The sequence below is a fragment of the Mauremys reevesii genome, linkage group 3 (assembly GCF_016161935.1).
Source record: "Mauremys reevesii isolate NIE-2019 linkage group 3, ASM1616193v1, whole genome shotgun sequence".
Taxonomy (NCBI): Eukaryota; Metazoa; Chordata; order Testudines; family Geoemydidae; genus Mauremys; species Mauremys reevesii.
This window is the reverse complement of record NC_052625.1, coordinates 75,334,967-75,357,121: the sequence shown is the minus strand read 5'-3', so window position 1 is coordinate 75,357,121 and position 22,155 is coordinate 75,334,967. Positions and strand designations below refer to the sequence as shown.

The following is a 22,155-nucleotide window of genomic DNA, read 5'->3' as shown; positions in this document are numbered from 1 at the left end:
CCCTTTTAGATACAGATTACGACAACAGTGAGTTGGGGTGCACTGAGCTGGTCAGGCCAGCTGAGACTCATTGTTATATACCAGGGAGCCCCTTGCCCTCTAGTACTTGGATGCTCTTGGGGTCACAGTGTTCCAGACACAGCTTGTACCTGCTAAAGGTAGGCCACCTCGCTGAAAATATGCCCGTAAAATAAGTCTATTACTGCTCTGGATCAGGATCTCATCATCTTCCCTGTACTTTTTCTCTACAAGCTCCCACATTCTCCTCTTTACTCTTTTCTATATGTAATGTTCACTGCACACAACCAAAGAGCTCCTGTCCTCTCCACCTTTAGCCCTTCTGTATTCTCTTCAGAGCCAACAATTCAGAAAAAAGAAGTATATTGACCATTTTGTTCATTCATTCAGCCCTCTCCCGCCATCTCTTATTTTTCCAAATGAGCAGGAAGCTATTTGTGACTGGTGAGTCACTGTGAAATTTTACGAGTGATTACGTTGAACAGTATTGATTCATTTTCTTCCAGGTTTGTCAGTGGTCAATGACCTAGCAGAATTCCTTTGTAAATATGTTATAAGTACTGAGCCATTGAAATCGCAAGGTTTCAGCCTTTCATGGTAGTGGTGGTTTGTCTCATTCCAGGCAAATGCCAGTAGAGGGAATAGTTGACAAATTCTGTACCTTCATTTAATGAGGAAATTACCTGGCATTTAACTATTACATGGATGTCCATTACCAATCTCCCCTCCTTCACCCCAACACTGTATGCAATCTCTAGTATATTAATTCAAAGAGCTATCAAGAGGCATACATAAAGCATTAATTAAACACTTGAGCACCACAAGAGTTCTAGGCTCCTTGTAGCTCTTGCCATGAAGAGGAGTTCCCAGTGGCATCTGCCTCTATGACCTTTCCTATAGATGGGTTCCACTCTGTAGAGGCATTCCACTACAAAAGTATGGAGGCTGTATTAACTTTTAGGTGAGTTTCTGCTGTGTGCCAGATTGAGGTGGAATGAAGAACATTCCCCTGACTTGCCCATCTTACCCTACATATGGAGCACCAAACCCATAGAAGGTCTCTGTGGAGTATGAGGGTGCGTTTTGATTGTACCATGGAGGCAGCTGACCCTACACACTGAAGAGATACAACATCCGTTCATTCAAAAGATCCTTTCTTTGGGTGAATTTAGGAGGACCAATCCTTCCTCCATTTCCCTCTTCTGCAATAGTGTCTTACATTTACATCTGGCATCTTTTCCTACTAAAGGGTCAGAAATCTCTTCACAAACTATATCAAATTATATACACCCACAGAAAAATAATTTCATGCATTACTGAAATACAGCCATCACTGAGATGCAACACTACAGTTGTTTATAAGCTGTTGAATAAAACCACATAATTTTTCTGTCTTTGGATGTTCATTTTGGGTCAGATTTTCAAAAGTATTCAGCAACCAACATGCTGAGTTAGCCTGAAATCTGGCCACTTATTCTGATGCTTAAGTGGAAGCTGGGCTCTTTCCTGAAAATCAACCTCCTGATTCTGAGTGAGCCCTTCTGAAAACTTTGACCGTAGTCTTTTAAGATTAGTCAGCCAGGAAATAATGGAAAATGAGAGGGAGATAACAAATAGTACTTACAATTTGCACCTTGAAATCCAATTATATTTGACAATTTGCAGGAGAATACACCCACACATACATTGCCTAATAAAGAAAATCAAGCAACTAGGGAAATAATGCACTGGAAATTGTTATGGGTAAACATCGTGTTTATGATTAGATAGTTTTCAGATATCTGACCTCAGTGAGTTATACTTGGATTTAGTAAGGAGAACTTTAGCATCTTTTGGCGAATCAAATACTTTCAGGTCGTTGGGCAGGAAAATCTTCAGTTTCGCTGGATGTACAAAAATAAACTTCAGCAAAAATGCTTGAAGTTAGGATTAAAATTGCAAATGTTACAGTTACATCCACAAGAAAGTTTTGGCTAAACAAAATCCATTATAAAAAATTGTTTTGCCTGGAAAAATATAATATAATTACAGTTCCCATATACCCTGGTATCTGAGGAGTCATTGAATCTTTCTCTGCATAGACTAGTGAAATACTGTAGTATCTCAGATACCACAGCATGGTAACTGTGAGGGAATATTTACATTTTAACTGTGATCATAGCAGTTACAGAGGTAGATATTAATTGGTGTATGTTGATTTTTATTGGAAAACCTTGGAATGAAGATCCAGATAATTAATCAAATTTAAATGTTTCTTTTTACCTTCTAGATCTCCCACCTATAGAAGCCAGGTTTCAGAGGAGACAACTGCCTCTAGAATCCTGATGATTTTGCCTTTTTTTGCTTCATCCACCCTTTTCAAGATTGTTGAGCTTCTTTTCCAACATCTAAGTTTTGTTTTCTGCTGTTTATTGGTAACTTTTGGCAGCTGCAATGGCTTCTTCAGAAAAAGACGTGAGCTCCTCAACTCTTTTGTCTCTTCTCCAGTGATTGGTAAGTTGCATGACTAAACTGTCAGTATAGGCAACAAACTTGTCAGCATCACCTTCAATGAAGAGTAGTTACAGAGGAAATTTTCTGAGAGTGTTTTTGGCTAAAACCAAAGTGATACTATCCTCTCCATCTAAGACAAAAACTATGGCGCAGTCAGTTTCTTTGTTTCTCTCTTTCTTTCCCCTATTCACATCTACTTTCCTCTGGATAAAATCACCGTAGTTGAGATTTTTTTCAAAAGCTGAAAACCCTCCTAGAGAAAGTGAGGATTGGCACTAGGTAAATTTATTTTACTACTTTTAAATCTACATGAACATAATGGAATCTAAATTATATGTTGACAAGAGGGAAAAACGGAGCACATTATAACTGAATCAGTGCTGTAGTTTATTTACTACTAGGCATTAATTTGTTTTGGTTCATAATTTCCAAATTTAAGATGATATTTTTATTCTTTGCATGGTCATGGTTTATTTCTGGATTGCTGAACTTCTGTGTTCAATGGTATGATAATGCTTAGGTACTGTAGTAGTAGACACTGTAAAAATGCCTAAGACAGAAGACAGATCCTTATTTTATATTTATGTTTCTTAGTTATTGTTTACAATAGAGAACTAGGCTTAATGTAGGACTGTCCTTCTGTTTTTTATGATTATAAAGGTGTTCTGGATTTATTGTCTTTCAGATCTTGCCTTTCTGTGATTTATGCATTGACATGCTTAATTTTCCAGTTAAAAAAATACACTTAGTATTGAGTAACCAAGAGTGAAAAACAAATAGCCTTTGAAAAATGGAGGGGAGAGAGAAGAGAGAAATTCTAATTTAAAAAAAAGAAATGCCATTTAATAAAATACGTAAGGCATTTCTTGTTACGAGCTTAGTTTTGGAGAGCAGTGTTTTATTTCTAATACAAGACAGGCTTCCCATTGGCTAAAAAAAAAAAAAATCTTGTTTTGTTCTTAAATCTGACTCAGTCTTTGGAAAACAAATAACCTGGTTTAAGATTTCAAACAAAATGGCTCATGAATCAAACTAGTTTTGCAAAACTCCAAAATAGTTTGAGAAGTTTGTAAAATGATAGGCGTTGACTGTCCCTGATTAAGCGGAATCTCTCAAATCAAACAAACAAACCAGAAAACTTTGGAGTGTATGAAGAGATGTATATTTACAGGAGATATGGCAAGAACTCACAGAGAGCACCACCAAATTGTGTCTGAATGACAAGGATGTAAATCTCTTCATTTACTATTTAATAGTAATAAAATTTATATTAATGTGCTCTGAAGGAGAGCAACTACTTTTGTACCAGGAAAAGATCCTGGCTATTTTTTTGTGCCCTGATTAAAACACTTTAAGATAAAATGTTACAATTCAGTGTTTTGTTAAGGATGTATTAGGAACACAATTTATATTATTATTTTGTATAAAACATAGTTATAAAGTTACATTCCTTTGTGCGTAGTACAAGAAAACTATCTTGAATAATAACTACACAGGGATAAAGTTGTGACCACACACAGCATTATATTTAAACCAAAGCATCTTTCTTTGTTGGTTTAGATTTTACTGAATTACGCTAATTGTTTTGTTAAGAGATTTTTAAATAGATAGGACATAATGAAAAGAGTGGTGAACTGTGTTTTACATTTTAATGTCACCAGCCTTGAAACAGTTCTCTGCTCATTCGTTTCTGGATGAGTTAATTCATAAGTGGCGGCTGGCGTGGTACACTACTACCCTCAGCAATTGCCTTATTTTAAAGGGTGGGAAAAGTGGTGTAGTAATATTGATTATCCTACAAGCAGTCCTTCGGTGGGTCAGTTAAAGGCCATTTATTTGTAAGCTCACTAGCAGCCAGTATTGAAAACTGGTGCCATTGGCCTTGTTAATACCAGTAGCTCAGCATCAGAGCCATGCAGCTCAGTAGATGTGACAGGCATATGGGATAAGGTTGGGGACAGAAGAGAATTTCTAATCACTTATCCCCATGCAGCAAAAACGTTGTCTGACAAGAAAACATGTTTGTTTCAGCTTTCAAGTTGCGGTCTCATTTTTATAGATATTTTAAAGGGAAATATTATTGCTGCTGTGACTGTCTGAAGGCATTTCTCTGCGTTTTGCTTTTTTTGCTGTGCCAAGGTTCTTCATGATTTTCTTGTTTAGTGTGTCTGACTTTCACATTGATCTCTGCCTGGTTCCTCCAGGATTCACCACTGGATGCATAGATGGTGCAGCCAGTGACTCAACGGTGAGTGACAAGTGCCAATCAATAAACCTGTCTCCCCATGGCAAGCCCCAATGGCGCACAAGGGGAGGGTAGTGAAACCCCCTGGGTGAAGGAAATGTCCCCAGAAAAACGGATGAGCCAGAATCCTGTTGGTCAACGGTACCCACACTACTGGGACCACAGCCATTTAGAAAAGGTGCAGTTGCAGACGCGATAAGGCAGATGCTTCCTTCAGCTCAGAGTGGTGTTCCAGCTAGAAGCTGCAGCAGGCCTGTACCAGTTGTCTTGATCTTCATCTTGCCATTGGAGTTCTATAGTCCCTGCCAAGAGAGAAGGTGGAAGCCCTATGACAACCCCTTCCTTCTTTATTTTGCCTAGGCATACACATCAAAGGTCTGTGCTCGATGGTTGCTCGGCCTGGTGGGGAAGGACCCAGGCACTCGGCAGTGGCTCAGATGTCCAAGCAGCCCTATGCAGGGGTGGCCTGCTAACCCCAATTCATGGAAAGTCCTAGAAAAGATGGGCTAAAAGAAGCTTCCTTCCAACTTCTTTCCTGGCTCTAAACTAATCATTGCTTGTTGGAATGTTTGCACTATGTTAACCAGCCTTAAACTGAAACTTTGGAAAACAGCCATAATTGCCAGAGAACTACTGGAAGTCAATATTGCAGCCCTCAGAAAAATGAGTCTTTTGAAACTGGATTACTATATGAAGTAAACTAACACTTCTCCTGGTCTGGGAAACCTGAAAATGAATCAAGGATATACTGTGTCAGTTTGCTGTCAAGTCCATTTACCCCTCTGGTATTTATCAATGAGAGGATCATGTGGCTGGATGTGAATATGGACTCTGGAACCCTGACTCTTCCGTCCATCTACATGCCAACACTTGACTACTCCAAACAGCAAAAAGGTGAGTTCTATTTTCAACTGGAACAAATCATCAAGAATGTCCCCCAAGGACAGACTAGGTGATTTCAGTGTCCATGTGGGTAAGCACTGCAAACATTGGGGACACATCATTGGCTAACACAGCACAGGTAGCATCAACAAAAATGACCAGTGTGTCCTTGAGCTTTGCGCCTCTTGTAAGCTGATAGACTCGAATGCTTATTTTGCTGGCAGCAGTGGCAGCAAGGTCACATGGAGGCACCCTCGCTCAGGACGCTGGCATCAACTTGATCCCATTTTGATTTGTCACAGAAACATTTGCAATGTACCGCATGCTTGATCAATGCATAGCGCCAGTTGCAACACTGGCCATGCCCTTGTCAGGGCCAAGCTCCAATTACATCATAAAAGGATCCATCATGTGATGTCAAAAGGCAAATCTCAACTCAGCATCACTAACATGAAGGACTATGACATATGTGCAAAGTTTCAATGTGCGCTTGAGCTTGTCTCTGAAAAGAATCAACTTGATTCCCTTGATTCTGACACCTTGTGGGAAAATTTCAAGAATAAGACATTGGTTGCTGCCAAGGATGTCTCTGGAACAACAAAGAAAAAATGACTGGTTTGCAGCATCAGAACATCTGCTGCTCCCACTCATAGGAAAGAAAAGGCAAGCTCTCCTAACTTTGCTTCAACAACCAAATAAGTCCAGAAGTCTTAAGTTCAAAGAGGCTACAGCTGTGGTCCAGAAAGCCACCAGAGAATGTGCCCAGAACTATTGGCAAGACCGATGCAAAAAAAGATTCAGACCTGCTTTGAAAGAGGGCAACTTCATGGTACCTATGATGGAATCAAAGAGGCATGTGGTCCAATTTGTAAAAAGACTGCAAACCTGAAAACAAAAGATGGTACCATCCTGACTGACAGGCAAGAACAACTTGACCAATGGACTGAGCATTACTAAGAACTCTACTCAAAGGATGACTTTATCTGTGATACTGTCTTAGTTGCCATTCTCCAGCTTCCAACGATGTAGGAGCTGGACCAAACACCAACTCTCGATGATGTAGAGCAGCGGTTCTCCACCTGCCGCCCGATTAGCACACAGCTGTGGCCCAGTTCAGCTGTGTGCTAAAGGCCGGCCCATGTGGCGGCATCTGGGTTCCCAACTGCCTGGCATGGTGGGCTGTGGGCTGCCCTGCTGCCCAGCGGGGCAGGATCAGGAATCCGGGGCTGCTGCACGGGCCTGCAGGTTTGGGGATCTGGAGTAGGCAGTCCCTGCATGGCGGGAGTCCAGGGTCCAGGACTGGGGTCTGAGCTGCTGCTGCCCTGCCACCCAGCCCCTGTGGCCCACAATGCATATGTGGCACAAAATAATAAATAATTTAAGAGCCACTGATGTAGCGAAAGCTATCAAAGAGGTTGCGCCGGGGAAAGGAGCAGGCAACAATCAGATATCTCCAGAGCTCCTAAAGGTAGGGTAGGGAGATACCTGGATGTTGCTCACAGGCTGCTTCTCTGTGCCTACTGGGAAGAAACCCCCAAGGTCTGAAAGAAGCAAACATAATCACTTTATACAAAAATAAAGGGGACAGAGCAGACTGCAACAACTACTGATGGATATCTCTGCTCAGAGTGGCTAGCAAGGTGCTTGCAAGAGTCCTACTGAAAAGACTCAATCCTTGCTGAGATAGCTTATCCTGAGAGCTAGTGCGGGAGCCAGATGCTCCATGACTGACATGTCCTTCACAATGCACTTGTTGCGAAAAAAATGCTGTGAACAACAGGCACCTTTCCATGTAGCATTCATTGACCTACAAAAGGCCTTTGACAGAGTTAGCAGGAATGGCCTATACCTGTTGAAAATTGACTGTCCACAAAAAGTGCTCTCCCTATTTAAGGTGTTCCATGAGGGAATGAAGGCAACTATCCAGTATGAAAATGAAACATCATCTAAATTTAGCATTGATACTAGCATGAAGCAAGGCTACATCTTAGCACCTATCAGTTTTGGCATCTTCTTCTCTATTCTTCTTAAGTATGCTGTCATAAACAGATAGTTAAGGGTTAATGCCTCTTTTACCTGTAAAGGGTTAAGAAGTTCACCTCGCCTAGCTGACACCTGACCAGAGGAACCAATGGGGGAACAAGACGTTTCAAAAGGAAGGAGGGAAGTTTCCTTTGTTTAGAGTCAGTTTTCAGTTTCAGCTGGAGTAAAAAAGATCAAGGAACCAGCCTCTTATCAGAGTAGTAAGTTTTAGAAAAGAATAAATAGGTTTATGTTTATTTTCTTTTGTAACTTGTCTTTGTGCAATTAGGGGAATAATCAAATTTGGGTATTCTTGTGTGTACTAAGGTTTTGGCCAGGGGAACATCCTGTGCTTTAAATCTGTTGTCTGTGAGATCAGCTTGTATGCTATCTCCCAGAGGTTTTTTTTTTTCTTTTACCTTTCTTTTCTTTAATTAAAAGCCTTCTTTTTAAGAACCTGATTGATTTTCCCCCCTGTTTTTTAGATCCAAGGGGATTGGATCTGGACTCAACAGGGATTGGTGGGGGGAAAAAGGGAGGGGGAAGGAGTAATTCTTCCTTGTGTTAAGATCCAAGGGGTTTGGATCAGTGTTCACCAGGGAATTGGTGGAGGAGTCTCTCAAGGCTACCCAGAGAAGGGAAGGTTTTTTGTGGGGGAAGACAGTGTTTTCCAGATAACTCAAACATGTGGATGGTGGCAGCAAAACCAGATCTAAGCCGGTAAATAAGCTTAGGAGGTTCACATGCAGGTCCTCATATCTGTACTCTAAAGTCCAGAGTGGGGATGAAACCTATGACGTATGCTTTTGGAAACAATCAGTCTGGCATACTAATTGAATAAAGGCTGGATGGCAGCTTGTTCAACATCAGACTATTTCAGTGCAAAAGGCATGTGACTCAGCTTGTTATTTGGGATCTGCTCTTCACAGATGACAGTGCTCTTTTCCCACACTACTGTCAAGCACTATTGACTGACTGTCTGACTTTGTCATGTTTCCCTTCATCTGCCAAGATGTTGGATGGCTGTAGTGTCTGACTTTCACCCAATTTTTGTCCTAAAGGCTCACTTTGATATGCAAATTAAAATGCCACTGCAACCACCATGAATCTAAGAGTAAGATTCAGAACAGACTGTGTAATAATGTAAAAATTCCAACAAATAATATGATGTTGTCTGGTTCAAAATCTCAATCTAATTGTACAGAATGCAATATTCTAATCTTGTACTTGTGGGTGCCTACTGTTGCATTCAAACTTACTTGGGGTTATGGCCACAACTGTATTTTGTTCCTGGTCCCGCTGCAAGCCATTAGAGTATAGTCTGATGAGGCTGGAAAGCACCTGCACTTGTGACATTCACTCATATCTCTTTCAAATCTGGGTGCTTTGCTACCTATATGTGCAAGGGCTTGTTTTGATTAAGATCATTGTGGAAAATGTACATTCTACTGGTGTAGTGACAATGCCTTCTTCTACAAGACAATGAACTTTACAGAGCAATAGATCCTGAAAGGCAGGTGCCTGTTGCTTTAAAACTGTTAGAAATAGAGACACCTGCATTGGACCTTGGGGCTGGGAAGCATCTGACTGTTCCAATGGACTGCACAGAGTAATCCCCATGCACATCAAACAGTACCAAGAGCGATTCCACCTCCTGATGCACAGCATCCTCTGGTGCTTTCCTGGGAGATGTCTCCCCATGTAAACCATTACACGTGCCTCTGTTCATATTGCACATTCTAACCTCTAACTGGAATTATTTCTGTTTCAGTGTGAGAGAGAAATCTGTTCTGCAGTATTTTAGCAAAGACTACTATTTTACTAAGAATCTTAGTTCAGTTGTCTTTCAAAGTCACTGAAAATAAATTTCTAGACTACTTCAGAAAGGACATGTTTCAGAGCACTTTCATTTTCTCATCAGTAAGAAATCAATTATGTAGTATTTTTAGATCCATTCCCATGGCCCATGTATTTTGATATTCAAAGTTGCATTTCCCTAAACCTTTGGAGGCTTTGACTCCATCCATAACTCCTCCTATTCTGCCTGAGTATTGTAGGTGTCTAAGGAAAGCACCAATTAAGTGATGCTACATACTTGTTGTTACACAATAAGCTTCTCCAATTGTTGAGATTGGGATGGCATGGGAGCTCCATTTCAGAATTTTTGTTCGTAGCTCTGTTTATGTTTCATAACTATAAAGAGAAGGGTGGTTAGGCTTGTTCAGTGCTATGCAAATGATAAGTGATAAAAGGTTCTGGGAGAGAAAAGAGGGTATTTGGGCCTGTAGGAGATGAATGTGTTTGAAATAAGTAGGAAGCTATCAGATTGGAGGGAAGGATCCATATGTGCACATGTGTGCGTGCATGCTCTGCATTCCTGGACGTTACCAACTTTCCCTCATCCATCTTCTATAAGGCCTCTGATTGAGCCCTTCTGCACAAGTTTTGACTCGTTGCTGCCCACAAATAGCATCAGTCAAACTCCATCTGTCTCTGGACAGCAGTGCAAGTGAGCCTACAAGCAGGTCTGCTGCACCAGCGTATACATGTAAGCCTTGGATTGTAGAAGGACACAAGGAAAGGAAATCAAGAGGGCTTCTTGGATACGTCAGTCAGAAGGGCAGTTTAATCACAAAGTTATATACTACTAAAAGTGAAGGTACTGAATCATAATTAGGACAACATTACAAGGGAGTAGGAGAAGGTGCAATTGAAGTCTGCCTCAGAAGTTGATAGAAGTTTTGCTCCCTGTTGAGCAGCTACAGGGCTAGCCAGCAGGTAGACACATTGTAAGACAGGATCGGCACAGGGAAGGAACCAAAACATCCCATGAAATCTGAAACCCATGACCAAAGATCCCATGGCACCTAACTCAAGTGGTATAGTTTTTTTTTCAGTAGGATTCATTTTCCCTCAGACCTGAATTTGGGATGTCCCGGGCAGAAGGGAACATTGAAGGACTGGGGGAAACGATACCAGAAAAGGGTACTATCCCGTTTACTAGTTGAGGCCGGGTTCCTGTGTTTTAAAAAAAAAAAGTATGTGATCATGTAGTTAAAAGCTGCATCATAATGCATACATGAAAGGGAGGCTGAATTAAGATTGCACAGTCCTTTTGAGTGCTTGACTTCACAACCTTCACATTCTCTTTTTTTATATAGTTTTGGGAGATTTAATTTCTCATTTCTTTCTTCTTCTTTTTTTCTTTTTTCTTTTAAAGCAAACTGGAAAAAACAACATCCAAGCAAACAGCACTTCTATCACATACAACTATGTTGAGCCCCAGATTGATTCATCAATAGGATTTGGATTTTTAGCTCTAAACTCTTCCATTTGAGCTAACAGATTAACTGGTAGCAGTAGTAGGTTGAATATGTGGATCAGGCACTAGAGGATAAGACAAGACACAGTTTGCCAGTGGGTTTCACAGTTATTTGCTGACAGCAGAGGAGTGGCTGATATTCAGGGCTTAAATTCCAGGTTCTGGAGGGGGGTATGCTCTCTCTCTCTCTCTAGCCAACCCATTCAAACCTATACATGCTGCCCACCAGTCCCCTTCTGCTCCCTCTGCCCACTTCTGGCTACTGATCCATTTTCCCCTTCTGCTTCTCATCACCCTCTGGCTCCTGCAATCTCCTCCCCAGACACCCCTCCCCCACGATTCCTAACACCTCAGTGTTTTCAGATTAGTTTCTCCTCCTCCTCCTCCTCCTTGTTCACTGGGCACCCTGAAGTGAAGTACTGAGAGCTCAAGAGAGAGTCTTCTAGCTATCTGTTCAGGTGTCTAGTGGCTTTTTAAAGCCCATCTTGACAAAGCCCTCACTAGGATGATTTATTGGTCCTGCTTTGAGCAGGGGGTTGGACTAGACAACCTCCTGAGGTCACTTCCAACCCTAATCTTCTATGATTCTATGGAGCAGCAATTGCAGGGAAAACCTTGCTGACCTGTTTCCCCTAGATGGAGCCTGTTCAGTCACTCTGTATGCGACAAATGTAGGAGCTGTGTGGGGCTGAAGCATGCTCAGTACAGATGAGATCTTTAAGCAGTTAAGCCTCCAAAATCTAGCAAGTCTCTCCTGAGCTTGTCCAAACAGGGATTTTATTTTATTTTATTTTGTAACTTGAACAAATTTGGGAAGTTTTTCACAGAAAAAGCAAAAGGCACATTCCTGACACCAGGCAGACCCCATTGCCAAATTTCAAGTACTTGTTCCAAAGTGTAGCAGCATTAGAGCTAAAAATAACTTTCTTACAACCAATTAATTAATGAGGGCTAAACAACATATTTTCCCTAATTTAACTCCTAGAAATATCTGAACCATTTTTTGCTAAAACTTTCCAAAAAAATCAGACCCCAGGTATAGAAATCTTCTCACCAAAGAGTTAAAGTTTGGCAAAGTTATAAGTACAGTCGAACCTCAGAGTTATGAACACTGCAGGAATGGAGGTTGTTCATAACTCTGACATGTTTGTAATTCTGAATAAAACGTTAAGGTTCTTTCAAAAGTTTACAACTGAACATTGACTTAATACAGCTTTGAAACTTTACTATGGAGAAGAAAAATGCTGCTTTCTGTTTATATTTTTTTATTTAGTAGTTTACGTTTAACACCATACTGTATATAGTTTGTTGTTGTTGTCTCTTCTTCTGCCTGGTTGTGTACTTCTGATTCCAAATGAAGTGTGTGGTTGACTGGTCAGTTTGTAACTCTGGTGGTTGTAATTCTGAGTTCTGCTGTAATTGAAATTGTTTCATACTTGAAAGTATTGGGCAAAATTAATTTATGTGCATATCCCTCTGCGCCACCTATAATAAAAGCATATGTAATAATGACTATATTTAAAGAAAAAGTTTCCTAATAAATGTGTGAAGTAGCCACATTTTTTTGTAAAATAAAGCAGAAATCATATGCATTTCAGACAGACTCTTATCTAATGTTGTTTATATTGTAAGTATCATCTCATATGCAGTATCCTCTTGCTTGTTTTTGGAAGCTTCTTCAATATTTAGCCCTAATGAGGTTGTTTAAGTGTTTAGCTTTTAGGTCATAGCTTTCATAGGTTTAGGATAAATCTTTAATCTTACTTTAATTGTTTTTATATGTAATTTATTCTCATAATTACTGCTAATAAAATTACCACATGGCAGGGCAGAGAACAGTACATACTGCACTATCAGAATTTCTTATCTTGTTTTTATCATATTAGTAGAAAAAATACTCCCTATATATTTTTAATGCCTGAAATAGGACATTCTAAGGCCCTATAATAGCATAGTGCAGAGGAGTACATTAAGTTTTGGCTGCCAACATCTTGGTCAGCAGAGCATTATGTTAATTTTGTGGGGGAGGGGATACTGATTTTTCTCATTGCCCGGGGTTAACTTGAAATGAGATGTGTGTGAAAATGTAATAAAAATACATTCTTAAAAATCTAGTTATATGGGTTTTATAAAATCAGTAATGTGATTTGAGTATTGTGTTTTTTGTAGATGTGTTTTAATAAGTGAGAACATCTGTTAGGTTAATTTTTTTAAGCAATTTGAAGGCTTGCATTTATTGTCGATTGACAAAAAATTTGTTTACCTTCAACCTATTTTAAACTTTAAAGCCAATTTATATCTTTTACAACTTTTACAACTTCACAGCAAAATTGCTCTTTAGTTTAGGTATTTTGCTGTCTGTTTTCCTAGAAAGAGAAATATGTTTACATTCTGTAAACAATCCCTTTTTGTCCTCATTTCCTCTGATTTCCATCCTACTTTCAGGATGCCACTTCCAGTACTATTCTTTTGGCAATGAAAAGGAAATAAGTTGCTGATTCTGCAGCCAGTATCTCCATTGTTCTTTGACCCATTGGAGAGAATATTCTTATAAATGAGCCAGATGGCTCCCTATCCCCAAGAGACAGAGCCATTTTCTATTACTTGTGTCCCCTGACTTGAATTCTTAATTTTCCCCCAAAGCTATCTTTCTAAGCTGGCAGCCTCATGAATTGCTAGTGTATAACCAACCTAGATTTAATGTTGGTAAAGCTGCACTTTATATTTCATTTACTCACTAAATCATCCCTTATAATGTAGACAATAAGGATCATTGTATGTTTAAATTCACATGAATGAAGTAAAATAATGTTGGTCTGATCTGTGATTTTTTTTTTCACATTGACCGCCTCGCCTTATTTTTTATTGTCTTTTCTGCAGAGCTGTCATCTACAGTGCTATCAGAACCCCTAATGTTTATTAGCTTTAACCTCCACCTGCAAGTTCCTTAATATTTCCACTAACTTTCTGGCTGAGGAAGTCCATCAGTGCTATTCATTAAATTCATTAATCAGCTGGTAGAGTCATTTAGTGAAGTGAGATACTCAATACCCATAGGAGTTGAGTGCATTCCACTCCCTACAGGCCAGCCTAGCAAGATGTGCTGTCTGGGAAGCACATGTGACTCTTCTCTATGGCAGTGGTCAATAAGCACCAAGGAAGCTAAAGTTGCCAGCTACTGTTGTGCACTTGTTTTAGTGTTATCTCAGACTTGTGCACCTGGCACGTACTTTAGTTTTTTGTTGTCCCATTTTCTCTCTTAAACTGTCAATAGGCTGACAGTATACCTCACCTTATACAATAAGGTTTTATCCAGTAACTCAAATAGATTTTGAAGGTTCTATTTTTTTCTTCTTTTCTTGTTCCTGAGAATTCCAGCTCCTTTTCAAGTTTCATAATCCCAGTAAGTGTGTGTAGCGGGTATTTGCTGCACCAATTTGGGTGCCCTACATAGCAGAGAAGAGGAGAATGAGTGACCCTAGTGAGAAAGTTAAAAACAGAATCTGAATCATCCCTGCACGTCTCAATCCAAGTGCATATGGCTGAAGTTGACATGCATTAAGAAGGAACTGCCATGAGGAAGCTGGCTGTTTCAGCTTTATTTCTCCCAGGCAGATAATATTACAATATAATGTTAAAAAAAAGTTCTCTTTTTTCCAGTAGAGCTGATATTTTCAGTGTGTCCCAGATATTTAGACATTTATTGTCAATTAACCCCAATTCAATGACAATATACTAGTTGCTCTCTAGGCGCATGCCGAGACACTTGTATTGCACTTTGTTCTCGAACCTTAGTAATGGTTAGCCCTGGAAGAGTAAATGCATCACTTTCTAGTTGTCTTCCTTCTTTCACTTTAATAACATAAGTGTATATTAATGTTTTATAGTAGAAATACTGCTTTAGCTTTTCACCATTTCCTTCTCATCCTCTACACATGACCCTACTGCCTCCAAATCCACATGAGTGTAGCTGAAGGCACACTTTTTGAGGGGTATTGATTTCAGGTAAGTTGCTTATTTATAGTAAAAACCACGAGAATATCAGTAGCTGCACAGGATATTCTTGAATGTCATTCCAGAATAATCAACAGAATATAGGGGAGAGGTCATGTACAGTAGCTGATTCTTTTGAGTAAAATAAATATAAATGCATGCAACTGCCATTAAACATATGAATGCCCACTTTTGCTAGACAACGGAAACCACCGTGTGTGTGTGTGTGTGTGTGTGTGTGTATGTATATATATATATATATGTGTATATATATATATATGTGTATATATATATATATATATATACTGGTCTATTATGTCTGTTTTCTGCTGCTTACGTGGTGCAAAGTGGCTGTATTCTGTTGGGACATGGCCATCAAAGAATTTTCTTTGTAGAGAGGAAATTTGGTATACAGCTGACCGAGGTGGTAAGACCAGCCTCACCACCTCTGGCATAGAGAGGAGTAGGGTATCATAGATGAGGCAGAGCGGAATGACAGATGACTTCAGGTTTCTTGTATCACTGGTGGAAATTAGAGCAAGTCCTCAATTGCTCTAACTTGTGCAAGGAATAGATGGTGCAGTGTTGTAGGGCCACTACTGCCTGCCTGAGGTGACTCATAAAAACAAATTAACGCCAAGGGGCTAACACACATAAACACGTGTGTGCTGGTCCTGGTCTATCAGAGCCTGTAGCTAGCTCCTGCCGGTGCCCTCCATAGTTCCCACCCCCCCTATCCCCTCGTTCCCCCCCCCTCCCCGCATTTCCGGGGCAGGTCCCAATCCCTGTGCCTGGGGTGGGGATAATCATCGGTGGTGGGGGTTTGTCAAAATGTCGTCTCCTCCCATTTTCAAGCAAAAGCGCAGCCAAGCATTGATTTTTTTTCCCTGGCCTGCCCTGGCAGATGAGGAGCCATTGCTTTTTTTGAGCCTGTTTTTGTGTGATTTGTAGACTAGATGGACAGAGATTCAGCAGCGCCAGGCAGCAGCAGGCAGCAGCTTTTGCATTTTAGCTAGCAGAGATATCAGCCATACTGTAGATAGCACCATATACCATACCATATAATATACCATAATGTACCATACCTTTTGCACTTGCTGCACATGTTCCATGTCATGTTGCTGCCCTGGCTGCTTGCTCTGCCTGGCAAAAAAAAAAGGCTGGAAACTCCCTGAAAAATCCCTCTTCCCTTTAGTATCTAAAATAGAATCAGTCCCCCCTAGAGAAATGGGCAAGCTAGAATAGAGAAGACTGCAATCAGAGAACCAGAGAGTACAGAGCTGCTGAGAGCAGATGCTGCAGAGATCAGATGCAGAGCTTATTACAGGCTCCTGCAGCAACAACAACCTGCCCTTGAATTTCCATTCTTCCCTTCCCCCTCCTTCCTATTCATCCTCAGCCCCCCCCCCACTTGTGTGATGAAGTAATAAAGTAGAGGAAAGAACACAGAGAGTTGTTAGTGAGATATGAGTGGAAAGCAGCAGCTAGCTCATAATGTAGCAAGACACAGAGGAGTGTGGAGTGTGTAGGAGAGGAGAGCTCTCTGGTCTGCATCAGGCAATCTTGTCTTCTTCTTTCACACATGAAGGGGTGGGGCTGTGGAGGAGCCCAGCCATGTGTTATATGACGCATACAGTACCATACCATCTACCCCATACTACCAGAAAAATTAGGACCAGGACGACCTTGATCTGCCTTGATCGACAAGTCCAGCCAAGTTGCAGTCCTTTTGCACTGCCCCATGTGCCAAGAGGCTGACTGTGGACTGGACCCAGTACCAGTGGCCACAGAGCCAGCCAGCCAGCATGTAGGGAGGGGCACCAGTGTGTGAGTGCTGTGCCATGCTGCTCATCTGCTGCTGCAGCAATCAGTCAAGAGTAAAGAGTGTAAAAGATTGGCTTCTGGGGGTGTGGGGGTGGTGTGGGGGTGGGGTGGGCTGTGATTGACCCCCTATGACCCACCTGACTGACCCTGACACAAGCTGGCCACTGTAGAAGATGAGCTCAGCCCTTGAGCAGGAGACTTTTCGGGCTGCTGCAGAGGCTGCAGGAACAGTTCCCCAGTCCCAGTCATCCTTTCCATTTTTTTTATGCTTTTGTCACGCTGCAGTACGCTGCTGCCGCTGCGCGCTGCCCTGAGATTTTTCTGGAAAGGAGATTTTTAAATTTCTCTCTTCTTCATCGGAGCGCTGATAGCTGATAGAATGGATTGCCTGCCTTACATCCGCATGGTCCGCATCGTGCCTGCTTTTTTTTTTTTTTTTTTTTTATTTTGCTGCGCCACCCGTGCTGATTGGAGCTCCACACTGGGCAACAAGAAGGAAATATTCAAAAGTTCGCGGGGCTTTCTACCTGACCACTGCATCCGAGTTCAGAGATTGCGTCCAGAGCGGTCACTGGTGTGGTGTGGATAGCTCCGGAGGCCAATGGCGCGATCAGAGCGCCCACACTAAACCTCTAATCATATGTTATGTTACCGATAGTAGTGTTACTCCCGTTAGGGAGGAGACAGAAGAAAGAATTTAGAGACATTAAAAAAAAATCGATATAAGGTGCCTCCTAGTGTGGACGGTTGTGGCGTTAAATCGGTTTTACGCTCCTAAAACCGGTTTAAACGCCTAGTGTAGACCAGGCTTCCCTTATCCCACTCCTCCCTTCACACTCATCACACTGAGTGGAGCTTTGGCCCAGTTAAAAATGTACTCCTTTGACTTCACATAGGCCAGTTCTTTTCCATCACTAAGGCATTATTATGACAAAGTAGAGACATTGCCATTGAGGAGGAAAAAAGATAGTGCTCTGAATCAGTGGCCACCTCTTCCTTTATAGTTAGACAGATAAAAGAAACAATAACTTGGAAAGCATTGTTAGCTAAATCACTGTGATTATTCAGCTTCATACAGTACATAATATATACTGAAGATATAGCTGAACAATCAGGTTTTTTGAAAACGCATTACACGTTTTCTATTAACATTCCTTTCTTTTGGAAAGAGAAAATGTGATACAATATTGCGCTCTTCAATCTCTCAGCAGTTGATTTCGTGCTGGAAACCTAACTTGAATGATAGTTACCCTTTGATCAGCCAGCGACCCTTTTTCCACACATTGTCACACATCATCCATTCCAGTTAATTCATCTTATTGCTAAAACTGTATAGACTTGAGGGTTGAAGTTAATTGTATATTGTAGAACATTTTTTAAAATATGTATACTTACATTTAAAATTGATAAAACATTCATTTCTTGGTGGTGGAGGATTTTTTTTAACACTTGTGTTGTGGTCGTGCCTAGAAGCCAACAAGGCTGGGACCGTAGTATGCTAGGTGCTGCACAAATATGTAGAAAATCACTGTCCCTACGTAAACAGTTAACATAGTTTAAAAGACAAGGTGAACCAGAGGGCTGATATAAGCACCCAAGTCAGACTAAGGGTTTAGGGGGAGAGAGGATAACAAAATAATAGAATTTGCCCAATTCTTAGCCATTCAGAAGCAGTAATCATAACTCACTAGCTGTCTGTTTTCAGGTTGCAGTTTACTGTATTCTTTATAGATAGAACTTATCAGAAAATGGAGCCTTCTTCCACAGAAAATTTTGAGTTTTAGTCAAATAAACACTTCCCTGAAAACTGGGGAGGTGTGTGGAGGAAGGAGGGAGTGACACTTGTGACTCTATAAATACTACTACTACTGAGAATATGTAAAAAAAAAAATGCATACAATGATTAAAATGAAAACATTTACTGCACAGAGGTATCTGAGATAATTGAACCTGTGTTATCTCTGATAATACTGTGTGGTAAACATTGCATTTGTGTGTGTGCGCGCGCGCGCAACCCTTGTATGCATAATTTTTCATAATGGTACCATTATTTAACATTTGTTGATAGTGCCGTAAGTATGAATTGTGGTTTACATAGTGAGTAAAAGCCACGTCTCTGGATCAGAGATTGTGATCTGTTATTTTCCCTCTCCATCTCATTTTTCATATTCTGTAATTGGTAATTAAAATATATATTTACACACATACATTTTATAGTACTTATGGTACTATACCTACAACTTACTTTATCAATAGGTATGCATACATTTTCAATCTTTGTCATAATTTATATGAGCACTTTTCTCATTGTCTTCACCTACATGCAATGTTTAGACCCAATTATGAAGTTATTTCTAAGTAACTTGTAACAAAGTTTTCTTGGAATGCTTTTTCAGTGAAGTATATCTATATTCTAGCTTTCACTGTTAAGAAGGCGAGATAGCTATCTATACGTGTTAGAGTGTAATCGTACAGTTGATTTAAAGACTCTGTCCTCCAGAGAATTTTTTAGATTTGCACAGTGTGTGGCAGTGCAGGTTTTTTTGTATATGGACCAGTTAGAAAATGTGTGAAATCCTTGAAGCCACAGAATCATGTATTGAGTATGCATCCTTTGAGGCTCTTGTGAATTTTTGTTTCCACAAAAGTCTGGCATAAGCTACTTTCTAGAAAACTGCAGTGGTCTTATATGAATAATTGGTGACATGGGCCAAAACTTTAATCTGCTCCAGATTTGTTCATTATCAGTGGGACAAGTTAATTAATGAATTCATTCATTCTCCTTTCTTGCTGTGTGAAGCAATATATGCTATTTTCCATGTGTTTTTAATAAATTGGGATTGAATTTAGAAAATCTATCATATATATATAAAATATGGAAGATGTTATTTATAAATAGCAAGAGAGCATCAGAGATTTAAAAAATGATTGAATAGTTTAAAAAAGCTTCTAATGCAGACCATTTTCATAAAAAACGTTGCTAAGCACTTTACATGGGCACACAGTGTTTTTGGATTTCCACAACCAATAGCTGGCAACTTCTTATCTGCTGTATCTTTGTTGCAGTGTACCCATAGTTTATTTTAACACCCACTCCTCCTGTATCAAGATTATTAAAGAAATATAATGTCAGTAATGATACCATCTGGAGCGATAGCTCAGTGGTTTGGCCTGCTAAACCCAGGGTTGTGAGTTCAATCCTTGAAGGGGCCATTTAGGGATCTGGGGCAAAAATCAGTACTTGGTCCTGCTAGTGAAGGCAGGGGGCTGGACTCAATGACCTTTCAAGGTCCCTTCCAGCTCTAGGAGATTGGTATATCTCCAATTATTATTTATTTAATTTTCAAAACCCCAGTATTTTAATCAGGCTCAGACCTATTGGAATAAAAATTACATATATTTATTTTCTTTGATGTTACATTTTGGTGAATAAAAACTGATGCATCAGGTGGCCAAATATATATGTTTTGGTTCAGATACATACTCAGGTACTGGGAATAGCACTGGATGAATGAATGACTGGTTGAGTGAATAACATGTCTTGTTACCCATATTCCTTGGATGTGCCTGGAAAATAGTTATCAGTTAACTGTTAGAGGAAGAACATCAAAGAACTCACCAATGTTGTCTGTATCACTGCTGAATGCTTGAAATTAACTAATCAAAGGTCATTTCATTGATTGTGAAATGCATACAAAGTGCTCATGGGTTTCTACTTAATTGTCAGTGCAAGATACTTGTTGGAACATATTATACCAGGACAAATTGTTGTATAAATTTTATAGACAACATCATTTGTAGACTACTTTTATCATTAATGATCATTTTAGCATGAACTAACTTCTCTAATTAAATGAAACTAAATCAGTTGCTTCATCACATTCTGTCTACTATACTTGTCTTTGTAGAGGACAGTCCAGCATTTGTCTTTTTGAATTTTTCATTCGGTTTGCATTGGAGGTGTCATATGCAGAGTCTAAAATTTGTTTCACCTTTTGAACAAAGCCAAAATTGTCCAGAATAGGCCCAAGATACAGCTTCACCTTTGCCTTGTAGACTGTCTGACTCTGGACTTCAGTGGCCTGTTGAGCTTGCTGGAGCTCCCCGTAGGCACTAGAATCTACCCCTGCAGATCTGATGGCTGGATTATAATTTTTGTGCAGGAGTGTCTCCCTTTCATGTGGCTCTGTGTATTACTTTGTTTTTATACATGAAACACGTGAAAGCAATTCTCAAATTCTATATTCTTATTTCACCTCTGTGTATGTTAACTAGCAGACAGAACAATGTTTTGACAAGTGACTTTTTTGATACATTAATTTTTTAAAACATTTGTATTTCAAGCATTCTGTAAAAATGAAATTATTTTAATTGCTTTACTAACAGTAATGGGCTCATATTTAATAAATTGCAATTATGCAATAAACAAACCTCTCCCTTATGAAAGTGATTTTTGTTAGTTGTTTAATAAAAGCTTCTCTGCATTGGTATTTATGTTTACATAGTTTATTTTTCATTTCATTTTGTTTTCTGAATGCATTCAGGAGTAGTGAGGTCTTCTCATGGTATTTCAGCTCCTGTACAGTGCAAATAGCATGGAAAGACCAGATCTCATGAGGTTTTGACTCTGTAAAGATGTCTTTGAGAAATTAAAATAGTATAAAACATAAGCTCAAGTACTCTTGAATCGGGTTACTGTGGTACTCAGATGTAGAGATTGTGAGTCTGGTCCTACAAATCTTCATTCTTGTGAGTGACTTGTTCTTAATCATGTGAGTATTCCTGTTAGCTACTGATTCATAGTTCACATGACTATTTACTGTACTCACTTCTATTTCTATTACTGTAAATCAGAAGATGCTTTTGAATATATAATGTTGAGTGAAAACTATAGTGAAGGTATTGCTTACTGCATGGGTAATACATACCACTATAGAAAAGACAAGTCTAAAAAGTACTTTTAACAGATTTCATATGAGCTTTTACTTGTTAAAGACAACATGTATATAGATTGTAAATGGTAAAGGCAAATATTTTTAGTATTTTTTTCCATCTGACATTTATTTAATGGACGGTAAATGTGTGTAACCATTCATGATTCTTATGTGGTGTCTGTGATATGACCTTGTTCTATATCCTTAGTTCAGTTTCTAGGCAAAAAGTGTCCATATTGCGGTTAGTACTAGCTGGCACCAAGGAATGGGCATGGAGACTGGAAAATCCTCTTATCCCTTTTCTCAAAGTCATTTAGGCATTTTGAAGTGGCCTTAGAATAGGCCAAATCCTGCATTCCTTGGATCTGTTTGTACAAGAAATGTGGGTGAGGAGCTGTTGGTCTGTGATCAATCTTCAGTCT

The 22,155-nt window shown here is 39.8% G+C and overlaps 1 protein-coding gene across 2 annotated transcripts in view; it reads left to right on the top strand.

The window, feature by feature from the left end:
* Window positions 1-22,155, top strand: part of CHRM3 (cholinergic receptor muscarinic 3) — a 453,380-nt gene that overhangs the window by 123,377 nt on the left and 307,848 nt on the right. For both annotated transcript variants that reach the window (XM_039528236.1, XM_039528235.1), the window contains exon 2: window positions 2,288-2,511. The gene's annotated coding sequence lies outside the window, so the exon portion shown is untranslated. The remainder of the gene's footprint in view (window positions 1-2,287; window positions 2,512-22,155) is intronic.